Below are 9083 nucleotides of genomic sequence, written 5' to 3'. Positions count from 1 at the left end.
TGGACTTGCATTACATTTTCTTGTGTATATATATCTTTATCAGTTCAGGTCCGTCTTGAGCTCCTCTTTTCAGCTGAGCATGCACATAAGCACTCATTTCATACAGTATGTGACAGGTGACTGTAATGGGAAGTCTCAGTATAAACTGACCACAAGAGTGTCTCCATATATTCTTGTAACACATCTACAACAACATGTGCCTTCGCTTTTCTTCCCATGGTATCATTAGGTCCCACACTCTTTCTAGCCATCTGTCAATAGGCTGTTCCATATAATTATAATAATAATAATAATAATAATAAAAAAAACAAAACAGAACAGTGACTCTGAACAACTGCACAGGCAGTCTGTATGCTCTGTGCCTGTTGCCACAACTTGACCTGGGGCAACCTCTCCATATCCAAAATACTGAGCTGAAATTGACATTTAATTTTGTTTATATTTCAATTGTCTTTGAGTTTTTCCTCTTTTTAGCTTTCTTTGTGGTGTAGGCAGTAGTAACCAATGCTGAAGTAGCGAGCCTTCCACCACAGGGACCTGTATGCGGGCCATAGAGCTGTACCAGGGCCGCTAATAGGAGCGCCATCTCTATCTCTGAAGTGCTTTGTGAGTGGTCAAAGTCTCTCCTCATGGGCCACATTTCCCCCACACCTGTTAACAGCCCAGAGGAGGTGTGGAAGTGTCCTTCGGTGTCATGGTTTACTTCATGCTAAAGAAGTTACCATGCAGTCATTCACCATTTAAAATATCCTGCTTTAATTTAAGTCTGGCGCTATATAGAAAATAAAATTAACTTGACTTTCAGGGTTGGGTTGGGTGTTACCTAATATAATGGTAGGCATTGGAGTGCATTCCTTTAATTCTTAAAGCACGAGGTATCAGTGGAGAGGAAAAACTCTCTTCCCTCAGGAAGAAATCTCTGACAGAACCTAGACTTGTAGTCAAGACTGAGACCTGAAGTCGAGACTGGAAAAAAACCCCAAAACAGACTAGTTCATCATAACTTGTATGAATTGAAGAGCAGCAGCATACTGGGGTTCAGCCGCAATATACATTCAATATGTATCAGAAGGTATTAATTCAACTACAGGCAGAACAATACAGAGACAGAGTTTCAGTCAGCTCGCTCACTGTAAATGTTTTCACAGACTGGGTGAGATAAACTATGACGGCTGTTACTGCACTATTAGAGATGACTCCCTTAACTTTTGTGTGCTGTTGAGGACTAACATGACTGGTATTGTCTGGTTCCAAAGTCATCTGACAAAACAGCCAACACCTCCAACAACTGTCTAAAGAGTGGGAAATATGTAACTGATTTCAATTTAAATCACTTCATTTGTAGATGAAATTGAGTCCCCTGAAATTGAAGATACACAATTATAAACTTGAAATACGCTGTATGATATCAACTTCCCTGAAATATTAATAAGAATAAGGACAAGCACTTAGAAGATTCTGACATCTTGAAGTCTGCAGTGGCATGTGATTACAACAAGATATAAAGATATAGATATATATGTATATATATATATATACATGTATATGGGTTAGTGTTAGGGTTATAACCCATAGTATGGTTTCTGCCATACTATGGCGCTATACAAATACAATTGAATTGAACACTTTAACAGTGGATGCACATGCTCTAGGTCAAGTCCACAACCCTCGTTCACTGGGGGTAATGAGGTAAAGTGGTAGGACATGTACCCTGCCTGTGCAACCGGCATGTAATGGACGTTTTTGCCATGACACAGAGGCCAAACCCAGAAGTTTGAGAATAGGGTCATGGGAAAATTAGTCCATTAGTCAACCTTGTTTTATCACATCAGATCTCGGCGTCCTTGCTGCTTAGTCATCCAGAACAACAACAATTTGAAAATGATGTGATCACACCTTTGTGAACAGGTAAGGTAACCAATTGGTGCCAGATTTAATAAAAGAAAGAAAGTGTAGTTTAAATCTATTTTTCCTTTATTCCTCTGCCTCATGTTTGACATCATAAATGACTAGGCACTGTATTCATTTTTTGTTGCTACCTCGTACAAATCATCAAAAATACCTTAAGCACAATTTATTCAACTCATGTCTTTATTGTAAAAGGGCTGCTTTCGACTGCAACCTAAACTGTTTTTCAGTATAGCAGCAGCAGCAGTAATGAACTGCTTATATGGCACCTTATCTTCAAATTGCGTATGAGACTTATTTGGAAAATGGAAATAATTCTAATAATGTAATGCAATGCTTCCCAAAGTGTGGGTTGTGTGGCGTTACTGCAGGTAAGTTGCAAGTATGTTCTTAATTGTCAGTTTTGTAATTAAGTTTTAAGTTGCTGTAAAATATGTATGATAGATTATAAGAAATACTTAAATAAGGAATAAAACATATCCATGGCATTTTCATTTGTAAATGTCAGTTGTGTTGATGGATAATCATGCACTTTGACAGTGATTCCTTTGAATGTTATATGAAGTATTACATGGAGCCCACCTGTAATAACCAAATGCATGTATTGAAAGATGAAAAAAGCTCATAAATAAGTGGACTGATTATTAATCTGCACTGAATTCTTGTATACCCTTTTACATGAAAATAATAATATGCTCTATATGGGAATGCTTGATCAGAGTTAAGGTTAAAGGTTAAATTCAAATCGAGCCCCGACACTGGCTGATCTAAAGTTTCTGACATATTGCGAAACAGTTTTAAGTTTCACATTCAGGGAAGGTATTTGAACTGGACCCATGCTGACAAACCCGAGTACTGATGACTGACGGCTTTTCTTTAAGAGACGAGCAGTTTGGCATCAATGCACGAGATGATTGACAGCACTATGACTAATGACTAATGTCACAGGGATAGGAAGAAAAAAAAATGTTGGTTTCCTGTGAACGGGTGTTCAGTCATTTCCCGACATGTCTTTTGATATGATAATGATTTAATGGGTGCACAGGCAAAGCATCAGGAGTGGCTCCCAGTGTGGTGAAAGGAAAGAATGTTTATTGTCAAATTGCACAACAAAATAATCAGGTCTTTTGGAGATGGAGTATGATGTGTGTCCAGACTCCTCTGCATAACTTTGTAACAAATGGTTGTTTGAGTTTGTGTTGCCTTCATATCATCTTAAAGGGGACATATTATGCAAAATCAACTTTTTAACCATTTCAATACTCATATACTGCAACCTGATATATGGAGGCCCTACCAGTCGCCAAAGTGTGGAAAAAGAATACGCCGTCATGTTTTCGTGGTCCCCCTTAGTGTAAGTATAGGCGATAAAACACGCGATGTTGAATTCCCTGCGCATTATGACGGCAGCATGCTCATTTCACCACGAATGTTACCGCCCTACCAGTAAGTTTACTTCGAGAGGGAGGGACAAGTGTGCTGTTGGTGGCTGCACAGTGGAGCACAGTGTTTTACACAAACTTCCAGCCTTAGAGGATTTTATATATGTAGCTTTTTCCTTTTTCTACCGCTTTATCCTCCACAGGAGGGTCGCAGCGAGTGCTGGGCCATTCTCAGCTGACCTAGGGCGACAGGCGAGGTACACCCTGGACAGATCGCCAGTACATCGCAGGGCCATTTATAGACAACCATTCACCCTCACGGTCAATTTAGAGTGATCAATTTACCTAATCCCCATTATTGCATGTTTTTGGACTGTGGGAGGAAGCCGGAGAACCCGGAGAAAACCCACGCACACATGGGGAGAACATGCAAACTCCATGCAGAAAGGCCCTTGTTCCACCCGGAGCTCAAACTTGGGTTTTCTTGCTGCAAAGGCAAGAGTGCTAACCGCTACAGTTTTGAATTAATAATGAATTAAAATCCACCTCCTCACGTACAAAGCACTTAATGCTCAGGACCTTTCATACCTGAAAGAACTAGTTTTAACTTATCATCCTAACAGATCACTTCGGTCCCAAGATGCAGGCTTACTTGTGGTTCACAGTCTGTAAGAGCAGAATGAGAATTCCTGTGGTGCACTCACACACTCTCAGGGTATGAATATGACTTTATTACATTTCATTAACTTTGTTCTTTCTCTCCCTAGTTTGTGTCTTTCCTTCCTGTCCACTCTCTCACTCTCTTTCTCTCTGTCCTCATCTTGCAGACTGCAGGATCCAGATCCAGTTTCGAGGCTATTATTATTATTACCATCAATATCATATCATGACCATTATGATTATGCTACAATTAAAGTTGATATCAGTATCATTTTTTATCAACAATCTCTGCTGCTGCTTGTATAAATGACATTGTAAACTTCTATAAACACGTCATCACTGATTCAGAACTGTCGTGTCTAAACTTATGACTTGATACAATTGTTATGAGTATCTGCTCCTGGTCTCTTTCTTCTGTCTCTATCTCACCTCCCTCTTGTCCTTTCTGTCCCCCATTTTTCCTTTCTCCCCAACCGGTCGAGGCAGACGCTGCAAATATACAAATAACATTTAATTGAGTTAAGTCTGGCACCGACACCATTTAAAGTCACTGAAATCACCTTTCTTCTCCATTCCGATACTCAGTATGAAGTTCAGCAGGTCATCTTGACCATAGCTAAATGGTGTGAGTTGCTGCCATGTGATTGGCTAATTGGATATTTGCATTTACAAGTTAAGTGTGTGTGTGCATGTCTTCTTTCAGACTGTTAAGTCCTCGCAACTCAAAGGGCTTTTTAGGGTTAAGACTCAGTTTTAGGGTTACGCATGGAGTTGTGTAGTATAGTGAGATATGTGTGTGTACTTGTAGTTATATCTTTGTGAAGTCCAAAACAATGTACAAACCAATCATTGTGGGGCCGTAATTTATTTATTTATTTTTTTCTGGGACCCAAAAATGTTTGCTTTTTCAGCGTTAAGACCTGGTTTTAGGGTTAGAATTGGGTTTAGGTTCGGGCTAGGCATGGAGTTGTGTAGTAAAGTTGCTCTCCGGGCGCAGATAAGTGCTGCCCACTGCTGTGCCTGACTTGTGTGTGTTCACTACTGGTGTGTAATAAGGATGGGTTAAATGCAGAGGACAAATTCACTATGACTTCTGGGCCCCACAACGTTAAAGTTTTTTTTCAGGGTTAAGACCTGGTTTGAGGGTTAGAATTGGGTTTAGGTTAGGGTATGGTGGTTACGTTCAGGGTGAGGGGCTAGGGCAGGGTTGTCAAACTCAAATGACCTGGGGGCCAATGAGCATCTAGGCTGGTCAAGAGCCAGTCTTGTGAAAAAAAAAGGGTAAAAAAACCCAGCTGTTTTGTTTGGTTTTGTTTTTTCTTACAAAACCAACAAATGATAACACAATATTCCATCATGATGTCGCAATAAAGATTATAATGATGGTGTAGGGGCCAAAATGCATATTTGGTCTGTTTGTTTATTGTTTATTTTGAAAGGTCACTCATACTGTTTTTTGGTCATGTCACTTCCGTTTTTTGATTGACACATGGGTGTGGTTTAATTTATACACCTGGGCACTCGGATCGGTGGCGTAAGAGAGAAAGGGGGTTAGTGGCGTTCCTGATTTATATTTTCTGTTTACCGTCAAATCGTCAAATAACCAAGAATAAATCATCATACAACCAAGAATAAATCGTCAAACAATAAACATCACTGGACTTGGATTCATTTGAATGACGCGTAACTGCCTGGAGCCCACCTAAGCCTCTTAGCGACCTTTTATAGGAAAACTGTCGCTACAATTAGTAAACAGAAAATATATCCATAAACACCACGGCATGGACGGAATTCAACGTTGCTCTTACCGCTTGGATCTCGATTTTTTGCACTGAACGAACTATGCAACACATTGGACTCTTTTCCGCGGACGCCTTGGATCAGAGACATAAGTGACAGCAGCGCATCACAGCCATCGGAAACGGTATGTTGGTTGATCCTCCTGTGTATTTGTTTGAAGTTGAACACAGTTTGGAGAGGCTGCCGTTTTGTCCATTGGGGACTGTTTGTTTGGGCTTGTGTTGCGCGTGCTTCGTTTGTCGCGATCGGCAATTGTTTGGGCTGATTTGACTGTGTGGTGAGCAGTGGCCGCCGTGCTGTGCTGTTGTGTTGAAAATCGCATTGTGGCTGAAGCAATGTCATTACGGATTGCATTGTGTCTGTTGCTCAGTGCTTTGGTGAATTGTGCACGTTGAAAGTTCACATAATGAGTGACGCAAATGAAATGGAAAATACGGAGAAGAGAACGGTCCAGCTTACAGCCAAAGCGCTGGCTTGCAAAATGGAAACTCTTCAAAAGCAACGTCAATCTAATGTGACAAAAATGAAAGCACTCTCACGCGAAATTAAAGAGCTCATGAAAAATGATGAAAATGCAAAGAAAGTGCAATTCAAACTGAATGAACTCAAACAACTGGATGAAAATGCAAAGGCAGCACATGAGTCAGTGATTGTTTTACTTCCCAAAGAGGAAAAGGTAACACAAAATGAGTGGTTTGGACGCATAATAAAACACAACACAGACTTCACTGATGATGTAAAAACATGGCTCTCTGAGACTGAAAGACACTTTCAGCAAGCAAGAAATGTGACTGCAGATGTGTTTGCTGCACAATCAGTCAACTCTCCCATTCCACCTGAAGAAGAGGCACCTGTTGCACCTGTTGAATTAAAGGAAGATATACCACACTCTGATGTTCCAACTGCCATTCCTTCTCAACAGAATAAAACAATATCTGACATGCAGGATGAAATTAAACCAAGTGACAGTGTGTCAAATGTTACCAACAGGAGTCACAAATCACATTCTTCATGCTCAAGATTTTCCACCACCTCATCTGCATGCATCAAGGCTGAGGCTGAAATGGCTGCTCTTATTGTAAAACAACAAATGCTAAAAGATAAACATGCCATAGAAGCACAAGAGGAGCAGCTAAGGAGGAAAAAAGAGCAACTGGAGCTGGATGGAAACCTTGCTGCTACAATGGCAAAAATGAAGATTCTTGGAGCCTCAAGTAGATCTGGTGTGTGCAGCCACAGATCAAGAGTGTCGGATGGTATGAACTCGTATATGGAGAAAAAACAACATGAAAAGAAAACACAAATGACTGCCACTGCTGACGGAGACAGTACTCAAACCCAATCTCTCCCCACAGTGCCAGTGACAGTTCAGTCAAATACATTAACTATGGATGCACATGTTACAATACCAGCCACATTGCCTGCTCCTAACAATGGTGAACAGAGCAACATGCTTAGCATCATGGAAAAGCAAAATGACATCACTGCATTAATGGTCCAACAACAGTCTCTCTCTTTAATGCCCAAGAAGGAGATTTGTCGTTTTTATGGTGACCCACTTCAATTTCAAACATTCATAAAATCCTTTGAACACAACATTGAAAGCAAGAACCCAAACCCCACAGATTGTCTTTATTATCTGGAACAATATACAGAAGCACAACCAAGAGAAATGGTGAGGAGCTGCCTTCATATGACAGCAGACAGAGGATTCAGGAAGGCAAAATCTTTACTGCAGGAGCACTTTGGCAACGAGCATAAAATTGCTACAGCCTACATGGAGAAGGCTCTTTCATGGGCGTCAATTAAACCAGATGACACAAAAACACTACAAGCATACACTCTGTTTCTAAGAGGATGTTGCAATGCCATGGAAGATCTCAACAACATGCAAGAGCTCAACATGTCAGCTAACCTGCTAATTATAATTAAGAAGCTGCCATATCGACTGAGGGATAAATGGAGATCTGTGGCATGTGATTTTCAGGAAAGGTACAAACAAAGGGCTACCTTCAGGGATCTGGTCAATTACCTTGAAAAACAGGTGAGGATTGCAACTGATCCAGTATTTGGAGACATCAGAGACACTCCAACACCAAGCAAGGATGGAAGAAGTTTTATGTCAAAACCACCTCATCCAAGAATCAAAGGAAGTACATTTGCAACCACTGTGACAGTTGCACATGAGAAAAATGGAAATGGACCGAGGAAAATGGAGAGTTGGCCGGCTGTAAAAAGGTGTTTGTTCTGTGGAGGTGGACATGCTTTGGAGGTGTGTTTCCTATTGGAAAAGAAAGCACATCATGAGAAAATCACTTTCCTTAAAGAAAATGGAGCCTGCTTTGGTTGTTTGCAGATAGGACACATGAGCAAGGACTGCAGGAAGCGACTCAGCTGCAACATATGCAATTTGAAGCATCCTCAGATGCTGCATATCCACCAAAGGAGATTTGAAATAGACAAACATCAAGCTCAAACAAAAGAAGAAGCTGACATCAGAGCCATAGCCTCGGTACAGACAAGTGGTCTTACTGGGGCCGGTGAAGACAATTGCAAACTCTCAATAGTGCCTGTGAAAGTAAAGGCCAAGAAGGGGAACACAACAGTGCATACATATGCATTCCTTGACCCGGGAAGCACTGCGTCATTTTGCACATTGGGGCTAATGACTAAGCTAAATCTCCAGGGAAGAAAATCTAATATTCTTCTGAGAACAATGGGTCAAAAGAAGGTCGTTGAAACCAGCATTGTTTCAGGCCTAGAGGTTACAGGACTTCATGGCACTGATTTCTGTGATCTCCCATGTGTGTACACTCAGAAGACCATGCCTGTGCATAAAGGAAACATCCCACATCAAAATGACATCAATCAGTGGCATCATTTGAAGAATATTCACTTACCTGAACTGGACTGTGAGATTGAGTTGTTGATTGGCTCCGATGTACCAAAGGCTCTGGAACCACTTCAAGTCATCCGGAGTGTGGGAGATGGACCGTATGCCGTCGAAACAATGCTCGGCTGGACAGTTAACGGACCTCTGGGAGGAAAAGATGATTATGCTCAGGAGCAGTCAGAGATCAGGGTTAACAGGATATCAGTTGGTGCACTTGATGAGCAGTGGGAGCAGCAGTTCAAGATTGACTTTCCTGAGTGTGTCAAAGATGACCAAGAGCCTTCAAAAGAAGATCAGCAGTTCTTGGATTTGGTATCAACATCTGCAAAGCTAGTTAATGGACATTACTGCTTTGGTTTACCATTGAAGGACAGGGAAATCTGCTTGCCTGACAATAAGAACTGCGCTGAACAGAGGGCACTAAACTTAAAAAGGCGTTT

This window comes from Solea solea, chromosome 8 (genome assembly GCF_958295425.1).
Source record: "Solea solea chromosome 8, fSolSol10.1, whole genome shotgun sequence".
Taxonomy (NCBI): Eukaryota; Metazoa; Chordata; class Actinopteri; order Pleuronectiformes; family Soleidae; genus Solea; species Solea solea.
This window is presented reverse-complemented; position numbering follows the sequence as displayed.